The sequence below is a fragment of the Macaca thibetana genome, chromosome 11 (genome assembly GCF_024542745.1).
Source record: "Macaca thibetana thibetana isolate TM-01 chromosome 11, ASM2454274v1, whole genome shotgun sequence".
Taxonomy (NCBI): domain Eukaryota; kingdom Metazoa; phylum Chordata; class Mammalia; order Primates; family Cercopithecidae; genus Macaca; species Macaca thibetana.
Window position 1 is genome coordinate 8,902,744 of NC_065588.1, and position 18,515 is coordinate 8,921,258.

The 18,515-nt window shown below is 42.9% G+C and overlaps 1 protein-coding gene across 1 annotated transcript in view; it reads left to right on the forward strand.

Moving 5' to 3' along the window:
• The first annotated feature begins 12,608 nt into the window (after window positions 1-12,608).
• A2ML1 (alpha-2-macroglobulin like 1) overlaps window positions 12,609-18,515 on the forward strand; it is a 60,694-nt gene continuing 54,787 nt past the window's right edge. The window contains exons 1-2 of the mRNA XM_050747562.1: window positions 12,609-12,786; window positions 13,173-13,335. The gene's annotated coding sequence lies outside the window, so the exon portion shown is untranslated. The remainder of the gene's footprint in view (window positions 12,787-13,172; window positions 13,336-18,515) is intronic.

The window sequence follows — 18,515 nt, forward strand, 5'->3', positions numbered from 1 at the left end:
CCACTGGAGCATTCCTCCGCAGCTCTGGAGCGCACCCTCCACCACATTTGCTTGCAGTATCCTAGAATCTTTATGCTCTCACTGCAGTTCCCTTTGGGTTCCATGTGTTCCTTATTCCCTTCTGTGCCTAGCGGGATTGCTGCCAAGACCAGCTCGGTCATGGAGACCCTAACCCAGCAGCGCTAGAGGAATTAAAGACACACACACAGAAATATAGAGTGTGGACTGGGAAATCAGGGGTCTCACAGCCTTCAGAGCTGAGAGCCTTGAACAGAGATTTACCCACATATTTATTGACAGCAAGCCAGTCGTAAGATTTAGTAAAAGTATTCCTTACGGGAAATAAAGGTATGGGCCAAAATAAAGGGATGAGTCTGGCTAGTTATCTGTAGCAGGAGCATGTCCTTAAGGCACAGATTGCTCATGCTATTGTTCGTGGTTTAAGAACACCTAAGCAGTTTTCCACCCTGGGTGGGCCAGGCGTTCCTTGCCCTCATTCTGGTAAATCCACAACCTTCCAGCATGGGCATCAAGGCCATCATGAGCATATCACAGTGCTGCAGAGATTTTGTTTATGGCCAGTTTTGGGGCCAGTTTATGGCCAGGTTTTGGGGCCTGTTCCCAACAGATTGCAGAGTTAAGTTTATGATTATGAAATAAATCTAAATAATAAAACAAAAAAATAAATTCAGAAGAGACTGTTGGTAGAATATAGCAAAACCTAAAAAAGGAGCACAGGACTTACATCAGACCTATAACAATAATATATTATCATGTCAGTATCAAGTGATGCTGTTTCCTATGGTTTCATATAATTTTCAAGTAGCCTTCAAAAGAACCCTACGTTATATAAAATTGGTATTTTTGGTATTTTCAGGAGAGTACAAGTTATTTATTTGTCTTGCTTAAAAAGTACAGAGCTGCATAGCAGAACATGTGTCCATGTATCCTGATTTCTAGAGAAGAAAAATAACATTTTGCTGAAAAAGCCACTATGATCCAAGTGGGAGGATCACTTGAGCCCAGGAATTCAAGGCTGCAGTGAGCTATGATTGTGCCACTGTGTATTCCAGTCTGGGCAACAGAGTGAGACCTCATGTGTTCAAAAAATATTTTAAAAGGTTCTAGAGTCGGATGGTGGTTATGGTTGTACAACAATGTGAAAATACTTAATGCTACTGAACTGTATACTTAAAAATGGTTTAGCTGATACATTTTATGTTATGTATATTTTACCACAATTTAAAAAATTAATATGAAAAGATTGCAACAGAACTGTACCATCAGTTTATTAGGTACACATTTTATTATACCTTTATCAACATTAAAAATCTTAATATATATATTTTTAAAATTATGGTATTATATAGCAAGTTTTCAATGAATCCTAGTAGGAATACTATTTTCCAAGTACACATCTAAACTCCTGAAATTCTTCTGTTCAACATGTTTGCCCTTTGAAATCACGTTTTTGGAGTATTTCAAGCTAAACTTAATATCAGTTCCTGCTTCTCATAATTCAAGTCACTTGATTCCTATCTTTTTTTTTTTTTTTTTTTGAGTTGGAGTCTTGCTCTGTCACCCAGACTAGAGTGCAGTGGCACCATCTCGGCTCACTGCAAGTTCTGCCTCCCAGGTTCAAGTGATTCTCCTGCCTCAGCCTCCTGAGTAGCTGGGATTACAGGCGCCTGCACTATGCCCAGCTAATTTTTGTATTTTTTAGTAAAGACAGGGTTTCACCACCTTGGCCAGGCTGCTCAAACTCCTGACCTCGTGATCAGTGGCTCACCCTGTAATCCCAGCACTTTGGGAGGCCAAGGCAGGCAGATCACCTGAGGTCGGGTGTTGGAGACCAGCCTGACCAACATGGAGAAACCCTGTCTCTACTAAAAATACAAAATTAGCCAGGAGTGGTGGCATGCACCTGTAATCTCGGCTACTCAGGAGGCTGAGGCAGGAGAATCTCTCGAACCCAGGAGGCAGAGGTTGCAGTGAGCTGACATTGTGCCATTGTAATCCCAGGTACTTGGTAAGCTGAGGCATGAGAATTGCTTGAACCTGGGAGGCGGAGGTTGCAGTGAGCTGAGATCATGCCATTGCACTCCAGCCTGGGCGACAGAGCAAGACTTCTTCTCAAGAAAAATAATAATAAAGAAAAATAAAATAAAACAAAGTATTTGTCTAGTAAATCTAACGTCTTATTACCACAGTAATAAGATAGTGGTTGGTGACATTATATAGTTTTATCTAAATATCTAGCTTTGAAAAATTTATTTCTTACTTATTCTTTTAAGGCAGTCAACAAAAATGTATTGAATGCTTACTATGTGCCAAATATTGCTGAATTTTAAGGAAATCTTTTGTTCCTTTCGCCCATCAACCCTTTCATAGATTTCTTTTTCTGAAACAGTTTATACTTTACAGGAAGCACTTCCATCTGTTCTACTACTTCTCCTCCTCTCCCCCACCCCCCAAAATAGTACCATCTAATTCAGAAAAATCAGATAAACGGCTTAGTATAGACAAGGCAGTGTCTTAGAGGAAATGTTATGGCTAGGACTAAGGGAGAAGGACCCTGTCCTTCAAAGAAGAAAGAGAGATTTTTGTTTCTTTGAAAGATTTAAAGTTAGAAGAGTAAGAAGGATTTAAAGTTAGAAGAGTAAGAAGGATAAAAGCATAAGAAACACCTGGATGAAAGAGGTTCCCTGAAACTTCTCAGTTACTTGCTGATTTACATGCAATTAAACTTTTTCTGACAACTGTAACCCAGCTTATAGTCCTCTAAAATGAGTCATATTTATCATCAGTAGCACATTTTAGGGATTCAGTCATATGTTATTCAGTAGCATTTCTTTAGTATTTTGTTATTGGACTTTTCATATGTGAATATCTTATGTTCTGAAATGTTTCCCTTGGAGTCAAAGAAAATATCTTCAGATATGGTTCCTATAATGTTTAACATGCTGAAGGTTTGCATAGTCAGGTTTCTTCAGATAAAAAAACAAGCAAACTATATACATATATATGTATATAGTTTGTATATATGTATATAGTTTGCTTGTTTATATATATTATATATTGCCCCACACCCTGAGAGATTTATAATTTGCTCACATGATTGTGGAGGCTGGTAAGTCCAAAATCTCCAGGGCAGGCTGAACCCTATTTCCAAATTAAGTCACACTCGGAGATCCTAGGAGTTAGGACTTCAACGTACAAATTGTGAGGGGGATACAATTTATCCCATAACAGTGTTCAATAAATATTTGTTGGGAAAAAAAAAGCTTTTCTCCCTAGGTATAATCTGAGCATGTGATCTCCATGTTTCTTTTTTCCCTCTTTTAACATGAACTTTGTTTTCTGTCATTTCTGACTTTAGGAAGCCAAATGTTGGTTCATGTGCTGTCTAAGCATGGGTGGGGCTGGGTGGCACCCTTATTTTCCTTGATGCATTCATATGCAAACTTTGGTACATCGCATATTCACTTGAATGAATTTGAAAAGGGACTAGGGTGAAGCCTGTAATTAGTAAGGAGGAGGGAGGAAACAGTGGCAAGCAAGGAGTGGCCCCAGATTCTGCTTGTTCTTTTCTTTTCCTTAATGTTGTGTCTTGGTTTGATTAGCCTCCTGCTCTCTGGAGGTAGAACCTCAAATCAACAGTCCTGGGTGGAACAGAAACAGGCCCTTCTCCTCTGGCTTCCCTTGCAGTGAGGAGAGCAGAAAACTGACTTGCTGAGAACAGCATCCCTTAGCAGACAGGACTAAGCTGTCTCCTGGGAGGTTACCAAGTAAAGTGGGCTAATAGCTTTTTGGAAAGCCCTTCATGGAAAAGCAAAATAGTCAAAGAAAGTATTCGCAGTCGTAAGACCAAAGACTACCTGTGAAAAACAGAAATAATCTGGAAATGTGAAAATAATATCCTTGAGCAGAATGGTGTGGAACAAAATACAAAATACACAGAAGTGAGTGAGGAAGGCTGGGATAATATAAAGAAAGAAGAATCCCAAATACACCAGAATGAAAACATTTTCTTTAGCTGTACTGATTGGCAGTTATCATCACTAATTTTTTGGCAGGAATAAATTGGAAATTTATGTCAGTACCCTTGGATAATAATTAAAAATATATATTATAGGCCAGGCGTGGTATCTCACACCTGTAATCCCAGCACTTTGGGAGACCAAGGGGGGTAGATTACCTGATGTCAGGAATTCGAGACCAGCCTGACCAACGGGGTGAGACCCCATCTCTACCAAAAATACAAAAAAAAAAATTAGCCGGGAGTGGTGGTGGAGGAGGGTGCCGGTAATCCCAGCTATTTTGGAGGCTGAGGCAAGAGAATCACTTAAATCCAGGAGGCGGAAGTTGTGGTGAGCTGAGTTCGCACCATTGCACTCCAGCCTGAGCAACAAGAGCGAAACTCTGTCTCAAAAAACAAACAAACAAACAAAAACTATATATATGTGTGTGTGTGTGTGTATATATGTATATATATATTATAGTTATGCCTAAGATAATATGTTGCATAAGATAATATATAATTGACGTAATTCTTACTCCAGAAATACTTGTGTTATTTACAGTAAAGGTTGAAGTGTAAGAAGCCTTCGAGGTAACATATTACGGTGTCTATATAAGTAAAAATTCTCAAGTCGGGATTCTGATACCCAGAACAAATCCAAGCACGCTAGCCCCTTTACAGAATAGCCTTCCACACGGCTCCATTTTGCCCATATGCACCCCATGAGATGTCAACAGTAGGGTTTTATGCAACCTAACTTTGGGAGATTATTAAACCCTGGACATTTCCTCCCACCAAATTCCAGACAAATTATCTGGCTGATAGCTGCATTTAAATAGATTTTAAAATAGATCAGAAGAGGTAAAAATCACTGGTGGACCGATTTGACTGATGGAAGTGGGAAAGGGGAGTCAGCAACTCTTGCTGGAAGGGTGCTCACCACCTACAGGGGAGTGGGTGTTCATGGACCTGAGCGACTGCTCTTAGCAGGAAGAGTGATGGGAACCAAGGAAAACAAGACCGTGGTGGCTCATATCGGTCATCCCAACACTTTGGGAGGCCACGGTGAAACCCTGTCTCTACGAAAAATACAAAAATTACCCGGGTGTGGTGGCACATGCCTGTAATCCCTGCTACTCAGGAGGCTGAGGCAGGAGAATCTCTTGAACCTGGGAGGTGGAGGTTGCAGTGAGCTGAGATCACGCCACCGTACTCCAGCGTGGGAGACACAGCGAGATCCTGTCTCCAAAAAAAAAAAAAAAATGTTTATGGAATTTATGTAGAGTGGTAGAGTGACCCAAAACTCAATTGAATATACTGGTTTTCCCCGTGTCCAAATCAAACAGAGCCTCCAGAGACCATCGCAAGTTTTACAACCCAACCAAGAGGTTTGGTGTGTGCATGTATGTGTGTGCCTAGTGTGTGTGAATTAGGGGAAACATGGAGAAATTGTCTATAATTCTTGAATCTGTTTTTTGATGTCTTTCATTATTTTTGGAAAATTCTCGTCTATTATATCTTCAAAAATGTCTTCTGCTTGTTCTTTCTCGCTTCTCCTTCCAAGATTCTGATAACATGTATGCTAAGCCATTTGATATTGTTTTACAGCACTTAAATACTCTTCAAGTGCTATAAAAATTCAAATTATTTGAAAAGAATTCGAATGATTTTCACTCTTTTTTCTTGTTGTGTTTGGTTGAGTAATTTCTATTGACCTAACTTCAAGGCAATCGATTATTTCCTCAGCTATATTCGTATTGTCAAGGTTATTAATGAGCCTGAAGAAAGAGCTGCTCATCTCTGATCCTGCATTTTCTCTCTTTTTTTTGAGACCGGATTTTGTTCTGTCACCCAGGCTGGAGTGTAGTGGTGCAATCTTAGCTCACTACAACCTTGACCTCCTGGGCTCAAGCGATCCTCCCACCTCAGCCTCCCAAGTAGCTGGGACTACAGATGTAAGTCACCACACCTAGCTAATGTTTTTATTTTATATAGACACAAAGTCTCCTCACTATGTTACCTAGGCTGGTCTCACACTCCTGGGCTCAAGTGATCTTCTTGCCTTGGCCTCCCAAAGTGCTGGGATTACAGGCTTCAGCCACTGTTCCTGGCCTGATACTGCATATCTTTTTTTTTTTTTTTTTTTTTGGCACTTCTATAAAGGCTACCATGTTTAGTATTTCAGGAAGTCAGTCATTTCCACCTTTCTTTTGTGTTTTTTGTTTTGTTTTGTTTTGGAGCACAGTCTGGCTCTGTCGCCCAGGCTGAAGTGCAGTGGCGCGATCTCGGCTCACTGCAAGCTCCACCTCCAGAGTTCACACCATTCTCCTGCCTCAGCCTCCTGAGTAGCTGGGACTACAGACGCCCGCCACCATGCCGGCTAATTTTTTTTGTATTTTCAGTAGAGACGGGGTTTCATTGTGTTAGCCAGGATGGTCTCGATCTCCTGACCTCGTGATCAACTTGCATCGGCCTCCCAAAGTGCTGGGGTTACAGGCGTGAGCCACCGTGCCTGGCCCACCTTTCTTTTGAAATTCACCCCTGACACCCTCTCCTCATGTCCGTTGTCCCTTTTTTTTTTTTTTCATGAGATCCTTTGACATATTACTCCAGGGCATTTTAAAGTCTCTCTCTCTTAGTTATAACATGGAGGACAGCTCTGAGCCTGATTCCGTTGATTACTTTGTATCTTCACAGGGCGTTGTTGTCATCTTCTTCTTTTGATACAACTTATAATTTTTCATTGATTGCCAAACATCTTGTGTAGAACAGGAGAGATTTAGATAAATAGTATTTGTGACTAGAAATGGACACACCTTTTCTCAGGCAGTTAGCTTGGTGGATTGAGTTAATCTAGTTAAAAGGTGAACTGGATTCAGGTTTTGTAATTGCCAAGTTTACTTTCGGTACATCATAGGCTTCAAATTCCTTTTGTGATGCCTTATGCTTAGAGTGGCATCTGAAATGCTGGGGATTTCTCAATGTTTGTGCCCCACCCTCAGCTCCCGTCTCCTCTATACACCACACAGGCACCACAGAGGTCATTTCTCCACATGTTCATGCCCTCTGCCAGGGCAGACTGCTTAGTTACTTGCTGCTCTTGCTAAGGTAATGGTGAGGGGACAGGGTGCTTCTCTGCTGCCCTCTTTAACTTCTTTCTTAGGTACGTTTATATGCCTGGGCCGTAGGGGATGAGTATTTCCCTACTGCTTATGCCAGGCTGCCAAACTCTGCTTTGAATTTGTGGCGGGTCTTGGGTGGGAAAGATTTTTTTTGTGCCCCTCCTTCAGTTTCAGGAGACCTCTAAAAGTATTAACTTAGAACTCTGGGCTCACAATTGCTCCTTGTCCCTCCCTTGGACTAGGGTCCTCCCCGCTCTTCCCTTGGTAACACCTGTGCCCTGAGAGCAATAGTGTTTGCCACTCCTCCCCAGGGTCTTATGGCTTTCAAGAGAGGAGCGTGGGCAGCTGGGGCCTTTTCTGCAATGAGAGCAAATATGGTCCTTGATGCCCATGGTACTGAGGGGGCTCTTTTTAGTCTCCCGCTGGGCCCCCAGTATTTCCTGTGAACACCTGGTAGAGGTCACGGGAAAGGAGCCTGTGGGTAAGTAAAGCCCTCCCTTGCTTCTGTGACACCCAGAGGCTCCTTATAGTCACTCTAATCTGCACCAGGCCTCTAGCACTGTATGAAAAATGTAGCTGCTTTCTTCCTGCATGTCTGTATGAAAGGCCAAACGCCTCCCATGCTCTGGCACTGATGAGACACTCCACCCATCAGGTCTCTGCTCATGAGGAATTGTATCTCCTTGAATTTCAGGCTACTTAGCTCACCTGCAACCTCAGCTCAGCTGTTTTGTTTTGTGATGGAGTCTTGCTCTGTCACCCAGGCTGGAGTGCAGAGGCGTGATCTCGGCTCAATGCAACCTCCGCCTCCTGGGTTCAAGCAATTCTCCTGCCTCAGCCTCCTAAGTAGCTGGGATTACAGGCATGCACCACCATGCCCGGCTAATTCTTTTGTGTTTTTAGTAAAGATGGGGTTTCACCATATTGGCCAGGCTGGTCTCGAACTCCCGACCTTGTGATCTGCCTGCTTCAGCCTCCCAGAGTGCTAGGATTACAGACGTTAGCCACCACGCCCAGCTCATCTCAGCTCTTAGGTTCAACTTTTGGCTTAAGAAAAGTAATTTTTCAGTTTGTCTGGCTTTTTCCTATTGTCAGAGAGGGAGCAATGCACTTTTCCAGCTTATTTTTATTTTTTATTCTTAGAAACAGGGTCTTGCTCTGCTGCCCAGGCTGCAGTGCAGTGGCACAATCATGGCTCACTGCAGACTTGAAGTCCTGGCCTCTAGTGATCTTCCTGCCTCAGCCTCCCAAGTAGCTGGGCATGGGACACCACATCTGGCTAATTTGTAATTTTTTTTTTTTTTTTTTTGTAGAGACAGGGTCTTGCTATACTACCGAGGCTTGTCTCGAACTCCTGGCCTCAAGCAATCCTCCCACCTTGCCCTCCCAAAACATTGAGATCACAGGCTTGAGCCACCATGCCACACTCTTTCTAGCTTTTTATATTCCAAGTTAAAGTGGAACTTGCCACATGTCGTTTTGTATCACTTTCCCCAACCCATTTCTTTTCTTTTATTCTTGAGACAGAGTTTTGCCCTTGTTGCCCAGGCTGCAGTGGCGTGATCTCAACTCACTGCAGCCTCTGCCTCCCTGGTTCAAGTGATTCTCTTGCCTCAGCCTCCCGAGTAGCTGGGATTACAGGCGCCCACCACCATGCCTGGCTAATTTTTGTATTTTTAGTAGAGACAGGGTTTCGTCATGTTGACAAAGCTGGTCTCGAACTCCTATGGATCAGTCTCCCAAAGTGCTGGGATCACAGGTGTGAGCCACTGCACCAGCCCCAACCCCTTTCAATTAGTATTGCAAATAATGCCCCTTCTCATGAAAACATTATTCTTAATGACTGCAGAGTATTGCTTTATATTAACATGACAGTTTATTCAACTAAACTCATTATTGGGCATTGTAATAGACTTAATGTTTTAAGTTTCCAGCTCTTTACACCAACACATTTCCTACTGTAGTGATTTCTTTGAATAATTTCCCCTCCTCAACTCCATGTGGCTCTAAAGGGGTAGCCAATCACAGGACCCCATCACCCTGGCCTCTAGGTGGGAGAATGACCCAGGCCCTGTCTATCATACCCTCCTGTCTACAGTGACTGGTTCAGAGGTGAGCCAGTGAGAGGAGGAGGGACACAGTTCTTCTTTAGGAATTTTATAACATAGGTGAAAAGTTTTGCCATTAGGGGTCATGGAGCTGAACAAATACGGCTTGAGGGCTCCCAGCTGCCATCCTCCCTATGACTTGAAGAAAAGCTTGTGTGCAGTAGGAGAAAATGAGCCAACCAGAGAAAGTACACAAGAGAGAAAGACGAGGAGGAGTCAGCCCTGGCTGCACCAAGTCTCTAATCCCAGGCTGTAAAGTCTTTCAAGTTGCTCTGGTTCCATAAGCTCATTCGTCCTGTTGGATCCATTCGAGTCACCAAAAACGCTTTTTTGTTTAAGCTGGTTTGGTATATGGTGATCTTTCATCATCCCAGAGAGCAACCTCGCTTATTTTATTTTATTTTATTTATTTAATTTTATTTTATCTATTTTATTTTATTTTAATGAGACAAGTTCTCACTGTTGCCCAGGCTGGAGTGCAGTGGCGCTATCATGGCTCACCGCAGCCTTGATTCCCCGGGCTCAGGCAGTCCTACCATCTCAGCCTCCAGAGTAGCTGGGACTACGGGCGTGCACCACCACACCCAGCTAATTTTAAAGAAATGTTTTATACAGACTGAAACCGCCTTTGCAAAATTATAACTGAGGAAATTATGACAGTGAAAGAAATCAGACCTAACTGACTCCATCTTGCTTCTAACCCTTAAGCTGTCCTTGTGGATTCCTGGGCGTAGATGGAAGTAACTTTGGGAAGGAATTCAGTTCATGGTTTGACTCTGAAACAAAATTGATAACAGCCCTTTCCCAATAAGACCCCCTTCTTGCCTGAGGTCCAGTCTGTCTTTGTAGGACTGACAAATTAGCTACAAGATTAGAAATTATAGTTTAGGGGTCATGTAGCCTCTGGCTCCAAAAGTCTGAACCTCCCCAAATTGCTCCTGGGGATAACATCACTGTTGTAAAATGTAAGATCAGTAATTGAGTTATTTTGCAGACTCTGCACTCGATGGAATCAGCTGACACCACACAGACCAGTAATCTGCCCCAACCAGTTCTGCCGTCTCACCCAGGAACAGAAGACATTCAGAAAATCTAACTTCGACCCTCTATGATTCCATCTCCAACCTCAGCAATCAGCACTCCCCACTTCCCAAGCCCCTACCAGCCAAATTATCTTTAAAAACTGTGATCCACAAATGCTCAAGGAGACTCATTTAAGTAATAATAAAACTCCGGTCTCCCGCACAGCTGGTTCTGCGTGGTTACTCTTTCGCCATTGCAATTCCCCTGTCTTGATAAGTCAGCTCTGTCTAGGCAGCGGGCAAGGTGAATCCATTGAGTGGTTACAAAGACGGGGTCTCACCATGTTGCCCAGGCTGGTCTTGGACTCTTGGGCTCAAGCAATCCTCCAGCTTCTGACTCCCAAAAACTGGGATTATAGGCGTGAGCCACTGCACTTAGACTAATTTATATTTTAGGTGACTTCTAAGTATTACCATCGTAAAGAGCACTGTGGGCTGGGCATGGTGGCTCATACCTGTAATCCCAGCACTTTGGGAGGCTGAAGTGGTCATTGGAGCTCAGGAGTTCAAGACTAGCTTGGGCAACATGGTGAAACCCCGTCTCTATTAAAAATACAAAAAAATTAGCCAGGAGTGTTGGTGCCCACCCGTAGTCCCAGCTACTCAGGAGGCTGAGGTGGGAGGATCGCTTGAGCCTAGGAGGTCAAGGCTGCAGTGGGTTGAGATTGTGCCACTGTACTCCAGCCCAGGTGACAAAGTGAGACTCTACCTCAAAAAAATAAAAAAATACAAAATAAAAGACAAAAAAGAAAGAACAGTGTGAAAAAACTCAGTGTAGATACATTTGTGCATACATGCATGCTGTCCTGTTTTTCCTCATTAAGAAACATTTGCAGAGTAAGAGTTGCTGAGTCAAAGAATATGCAAATCTTAAAGGCTTTGATGTGTATTACGAAATTGCCGTGAGAAAGGTTATCCACATTCTGTTTTCTCTAGGACTGTATGTGTTCCTGTTTCCATACAGTCACAATAATACTGAGTAGTATTAACTTTTTTTTTTTTTTTTTTTGAGACAGAGTCTCACTGTGTCACCCAGGTTGGAGTGCATGATCTTGGCTCACTGCAACCTCCACCTCCCGGGTTCAAGTGATTCTCCTGTCTCAGCCTCCCAAGTAGTTGGGACTATAGGCAACCACCACTATGCCCAGCTAATTTTTTTTTTTTTTCTTTACATTTTCAGTAGAGACAGGGTTCACTATGTTGACCAGGCTGGTCTTGAACTCCTAACCTCGTGATCCGCCCACCTGAACCTCCCAAAGTGCTGGGATTACAGGCGTGAGCCACCGTGACTGGCCAAGTTTATTGCTTTTCTATTGATACTGTTCTCATACCCGTGTTCCCAACTACACCTTAATTGAATAATAAAAGAAAATAAGGACATTAAATGAGAACAGGAATTGGAATGAAACCAGAAAAAAAGGGAGGAGTTCAAAATATGTTCTGAGAGCTTTACCATTATGAATACTCAGCTCTGGTTTTCCCCCAAAACTGGCTGAACCAGTACAGATGTTCCGGGGAGAAACAAGTTTAAAGAAGTGAATAGTGGCCCTACCCTGGTCCACCAGCTAAGCCAGAGGTTAGAGAAGGAGGAACACGGTCCTCCTGTGTCCCAGGTGCCAGGAGGTGATTGACTACAGCATCAGTCATCGCTGCACACCCTACCTGGAGTTCGTATATAAAGCTACGCAGAGCGGATCTCTGGTCCCGACCCTGGAAAATCTGTCTCACCCACAAAGATGTGGGCTCATCTCCTTCTAGGAATGTTGGCCCTATCGCCAGCCATTGCAGAAGAACTTCCGTGAGTGCTTGGTGTCAGAATTGGTTTATTAGGGCAGTGGCTTCTTTGCCGAACTTTCTCAAACATTTATATGGAGATGGGGAGATACACTTTGGTTTATCTTAATTTCCTCCTCCTTTTTTCTCTTCTTTGCTTCCACGGATCCTTTACCCAGAGAGGAAGGCTGAGGGATGAAGAGGAAGCCTTAAAAAAGAGAAATATTAAAACGTACCCTGTTTTCTGAAATAGGCCTGATTTCCTCCTTGGTGCTTTCGGCGTGTGTTCTCGGTGAGGGCCTCCTGATGGTAGAAGTTTAAGACTGTGCACTGCGTTGTTGTTTCTCTGCTTCTTGTAGAAAATGAGCTGCATAAGGAAGGCAGGGGCTTGGTCTGTCTAATTCACTGCTACGTGCTGAGCGCTTAGGAGAGTGCTTAATTTTTCCTGACGTGAATGAATCATTATTGCCCTGAAATCCTTCTGTTCCTTTCATAGAAACTACCTGGTGACATTACCAGCCCAGCTAAACTTCCCCTCCGTTCAGAAGGTTTGTTTGGATCTGAGCCCTGGGTACTGTGATGTTAAATTCACGGTTACTCTGGAGACCAAGGACAAGACCCAGAAGTTGCTAGAACACTCTGGATTGAAGAAGAGGCACTTACATTGTATCTCCTTTCTTGTAAGCACAGACTCAGCCCTAACTCGAATCCCTTACTTGCCTGTTCTCCTTTGCTCTAACTCTAATCCCTTACTTGCCTGTTCTTCTCTCTAGGCTCAATATAATCTACTTTAAGCATAATTTGTGTTTTCCTTTGCCATGGCCTCTAAACCTATTTTTTCTCAACCTCAATCCCTGGCTATAACTCACCCACAATTTCCTTGACCTTGGATTTCTCCCTTTAGTTCCTGATCTTAATTCTTCCTCCTGGTAATTTGTTTTATGTCTCTGTCCTTGCTACCCCCATCTAACGCAACTCCTTCCTTTTACTCACTATTGGGTTGAGACCAGTTGATTCTGTTCCCCCAATCCCTTACTCCGCCCCAGAAGTCCCCTTTCTTGGTCAGGTACCACCTCCTGCTGGTGGCACAGAAGAAGTGGCCACAATCCGGGTGTCAGGAGTTGGAAATAACATCAGCTTTGAGGAGAAGAAAAAGGTTCTAATTCAGAGACAGGGGAGTGGCACCTTCGTACAGACTGACAAACCTATCTACACCCCAGGGCAGCAAGGTAAGAATCACATATTTGGGGTTTGACTGAAAACTGGGGAAACCGCTGTGCGCCGGGGTAAAGAGGGCATTTGTGGTTTGATAGGAGGCTTAAGAAACAAGGAGTGCAGAAGAGAGGAAAATCTGGGGGATTAAGTATTACAGGTGTTGAATACATGCTGCGTTACACAAGCAAGAGAAGTAGGTGGGGGTTGCTACTGTGTGTGTGTATCTAAATCAAAAGTACACATTTCTTCTGGAATAGAATTTGGCAAGTATAATTGGGTTGCTGGGCCTTGCAACAAGCTGCTTGTAAATGGCTAAGAAAGCACTGAGGGCATTTGGCTTGAGCTACTGGGTTTTTTTTGTTTTTTGTTTTTTTGTATTTGTTCATTCTTCCTTACAGGGGCACTTCATTCTGAGATTTCAAAGTCAGGCGCCCTGAAGAGAAACTATGTTTGGATTTGTTGTTTTTTTTTTTAATTTAAAATTTTTGTGGGTACATAGCTGGTGTATATATATTTATGGGGTAGATGAGACATTTTGATACACACATGCAATGTGTAATCATTACATCAGGGTACACGTGTATCCATCACCTCAAGCATTTATCATTTCCTTGTATTACAAACACTCCAATTATACTCTTATTAATTTTTAAATGTGCAATAAATTATTGTTGACTGTAGTCACCCTATTGTGCTAAAAACTACAAGATTTCTAGATCTTATTCATTCTATCTAACTATATTTTTGTACCCATTAACCATTCCCACCCCACCCCTCACCCTGCCCACCACTACTCTTCCCAGCATCTGGTAACTATCGTTCTGTTCTCTCTCTCTCTCTTTAAATTTTTTTTTTCCTTTTACCTTATTTTTTCCACACACTTGAAAATTATCATTCTCTTCTCTATCTCCAAGAGTTCAATTGTTTTAATTTTTAGCTCCCACAAATAAGTGAGAACATGCAAAATTTGTCTTTCTGTGTCTGGTTTATTTTACTTAACATAATGACCTCCTGTTCCATTCATGCTGTTGCAAAGGACGGGGTCTCATTCTTTTTTATGGGTGAATAGTACTCCATTATGTATGTGTACCACATTTTTAATACATTTTTTATCATCTGTTCATAGACACTTAGTTGCTTCCATATCTTGGCTATTGTGAAAACTGATGCAATAAACATGGGAGTGCAGACAGCTCTTTGATATACTGATTTCCTTTCTTTTGGATATATACTTAGCAGTGGGATTGCAGGATTATACAGAAGCTCTATTTTTAGTTTTTTTCAGAAACCTCCAAACTGTTCTCCATAGTGGTTGTCCTAATTTACATTCCTACCAACAGCGTATGTGGGTTCTCTTTTCTCCGCATCCTCACCAGCATTTATTATTATTTGTCTTTTGGAAAAAAGCCATTTTAACTGGGAAGAGATAATATCTCATTGTAGTTTTGATTTACATTTCTCTGACAGTCAATGATTTGAGCACCTTTTTTATATACCTGTTTGCCATTTGTATGTCGTCTTTTGAGAAATGTCTATTCAGATCTTTTTGCCCATTCTTTAATCTAATTACTAGATGTTTTCCCATAGAACTGTTTGAGCTCCTTATATATTCTAGTTGTTAATCCCTTGTCAGATGGGCAGTGTGCAAATATTTTCTTTCATTCTGTGGGTTGTCTCTTTGTTGATTGTTTCCTTTGCTGTGCAGAAGTTTTTTAACTTGATGTGATCCTGTTTGTCCATTTTTGCTTTGGTTTCCTGTGATCCTTGGGTATTACTCAAGAAATCTTTGCCCAGACCAATGTTCTGGAGAGTTTCCCCAAGGTTTTCTTATATTATAATAGTTTCACAGATTGAGGTATTAGATTTAAATCTTTTATCCATTTTGACTTGATTTTTCTATATGGAGAGAGATGAGGGTCCAGTTTCATTCTTCTGCATATGGATATCCAGTTTTCCCAGCACCATTTATTGAACAGCCTGTCCTTTCTCCAGTGTATACTCTTGTCACCTTTATCAAAAATGAGTTCACTGTAGACGTGTGGATTTGTTTCTGGGTTCTCTATTCTGTTCCATTGGTCTATGTGTTTGTTTTTATTCCAGTACCATGCGGTTTTGGTTACTATAGCTTTGCAGTATAATTTGAAGTCACATAATGTGATTCTTCCAGTTTTGTTCTTTTTGTTCAGAATAGATTTGGCTATTTTAGGTCTTTTGTGGTTCCATAAAAATTTTACAATTTTTTTTTTTTTTTTTTTTTTTGAGACAGAGTCTCGCTCTGTCGCCCAGGCTGGAGTGCAGTGGCCGCATCTCAGCTCACTGCAAGCTCCGCCTCCCGGGTCTACGCCATTCTCCTGCCTCAGCCTCCCGAGTAGCTGGGACTACAGGCGCCCGCCACCTCACCCGGCTAGTTTTTTGTATTTTTTTAGTAGAGACGGGGTTTCACCGTATTAGCCAGGCTGGTCTCGATCTCCTGACCTTGTGATCCGCCCGTCTCGGCCTCCCAAAGTGCTGGGATTACAGGCTTGAGCCACCGCGCCCGGCCTCAAGCGATTCTTGTGCTTCAACATCCCGAGTAGCTGGGAGTACAGGGGTGCACCACCATGCCTGGCTAATTTTTTTGTTTGTTTTGTTTTTTTGAGATGGAGTCACATTCTGTTGCCCACGCTGGAATGTAATAAATGGCTGCTCACTGCAGCCTCTGCCTTCTGGGTTCAAGTGATTCTCCTGACTCAGCCTCCTGAGTAGCTGGGATTACAGGTGAGCACCACCATGCCTGGCTAATTTTTGTATTTTTAGTAGAGACAGGGTTTCGCCATGTTGGCCAGGCTGATCTCCAACTCCTGACCTCAAGTTATCCTCCCCACTCGGCCTCCCAGAGTGCTGGGATTACATGCGTAAGCCACCACGTCTATTGTTTTGCACTTTTAGGATTTTTTTATTTTAAATTCCTAGATGTTTTGGAGTTTGATTATTAAACGTCTTGAGGTAGACTCATTTGGGTTAAATCTGCTTGGTGTTCTATAATCTTCTTGTACTTAATATTGATATCTTTCTCAGTTGGGCTTGGTGGCTCATGCTTGTAATCCCAGCACTTTGGGAGGCTGAGGTGGGCAAATCACCTGAGGTGAGTAGTTCGAGACCAGCCTGGCCAACATGGCAAAACCCCGTCTCTACTAAAAATACCAAATTAGCCAAGCATGGTGGCCCATGCCTGTAATCCCAGCTACTGGGGAGGCTGAGGCAGGAGAATCACTTGAACCAGGGAAGTGGAGGTCACAGTGAGCCAAGAGCACACTACTGCACTCCAGCCTGGGCAACAGAGCAAGACTATCTCAAATAATAATAATAATAATAATATTGATATCTTTCTCTAGGTTTGGAAAGTTCTCTGTTATTTTCACTTTGAATAAACTTCCCATCTCATTTCTCTCTCTACTTCCTCTTTAAAGTCAATAACTCTTTTTTTTTTTTTTTTTTTTTTTTTTTTTTTGAGACGGAGTTTCACTCTTGTTTCCCAGGCTGGAGTGCAATGGCATGATCTCAGCTCACCGCAACCTCTGCCTCCCAGGTTCAAGTGATTCTCCTGCCTCAGCCTCCCAAGTAGCTGGGATTATAGGCCTGCACCACCATGCCTGGCTAATTTTGTATTTTTAGTAGAGACGGGGTTTCTCCATGTTGGCCAGGCTGGTCTTGAACTCCTGACCTCAGGTGATCCACCTGCCTCAGCTTTCCAAAGTGCTGGGATTACAGGTGTGAGTCACTGTGCCCGGCCAAAATTCAATACCTCTTAGATTTGCCCTTTTGAGGCTATTTTTATAGATCTTGTAGGCATGCTTCATTCCTTTTTCTTTTTTCTCCCCTGACTGGGTATTTTTATTTGTTTTGTTTTGAAAAGGAGTTTCACTCTCTCGCCCAGGATGGAGTACAGTGGCGCAATCTCAGCTCACTACAACCTCCGTCTCTTGGGTTCAAGCAATTCTCCTGCCTCAGCCTCCCAAGTAGCTGGGATTACAGACGCCTGACACCACGCCCAGCTAATTATTGTACTTTTAAGACAGGCTTTCACCATGTTGGCCAGGCTGGTCTCAAACTCCTAACCTCAGGTGATCCACCTGCCTTACCTCTGCCTCCCAAAGTGCTGGGATTACACATGTGAGCCACCGCACGCAGCCAAATTTTTGTATTTTTAGTAGAGATAGGGTTTCACTATGTTGGCCAGATTGGTCTTTTTTTTTTTTTTTTTTTTTTTTTTTTTTTTTTTTTGCTTTGCTTTTTGAGACAGGATCTCCCTCTGTCACCCAGGCTGGAGTGCAGTGGCGCGATCTTGGTTCACTGCAACCTCCACCTCCCGGGATTCTCCTGCCTCAGCCTCCTGAGTAGCTAGGATTACAGATGCGTGCCACTATGGCCCAGCTAATTTTTGTATTTTTAGTAGAGATGGGGTTTTGAGGCCAGGTTGGTCTCGAACTCCTGACTTCAGGTAATCTGCCCGCCCTGGTCTCCCAAAGTTTTGGGATTACAGGTGTGAGTCACCGGGTCCAGCCTGCCTGTGTATTTCTAAAAAGCCTGTCTTCAAGCTTATTAATTCTTTCTTCTGCTTGATCTATTCTACTGTTAAGACACTCTAATGTGTTGGTCAGTATGTGAATTGATTTTTTTCAGCTCCACAATTTCTGCTAGATTTTTCAGTATTATTTCAATCTCTTTGTTAAATTTATCTGATAGGATTCTGAATTCCTTCTCTGTGTTATCTAAAACTTTGTTGAGTTTCCTCAAAACAGCTATTTTGAATTCTTGATCTGAAAGATCACTCTCTTTGTTTCTCCGAGATTGGTTGCTGGTGCCTTATTTAGTTCATCTGGTGAGGTAATTTTTTCCAAGATGGCCCCTTTTTTTTTTTTTTTTGAGACGGAGTCTCTCTCTGTCGCCCAGGCTGGAGTGCAGTGGCGCGATCTCCGCTTACTGCAAGCTCCGCCTCCCGGGTTTACGCCATTCTCCTGCCTCAGCCTCCCGTGTAGCTGGGACTACAGGCGCCTGCCACCGCACCCGGCTACTTTTTTGTATTTTTTAGTAGAGACGGGGTTTCACCGTGTTAGCCAGGATGCTCTTGATCTCCTGACCTCGTGATCCGCCCGTCTCGGCCTCCCAAAGTGCTAGGATTACAGGCTTGAGCCACCGTGCCTGGCCTCCAAGA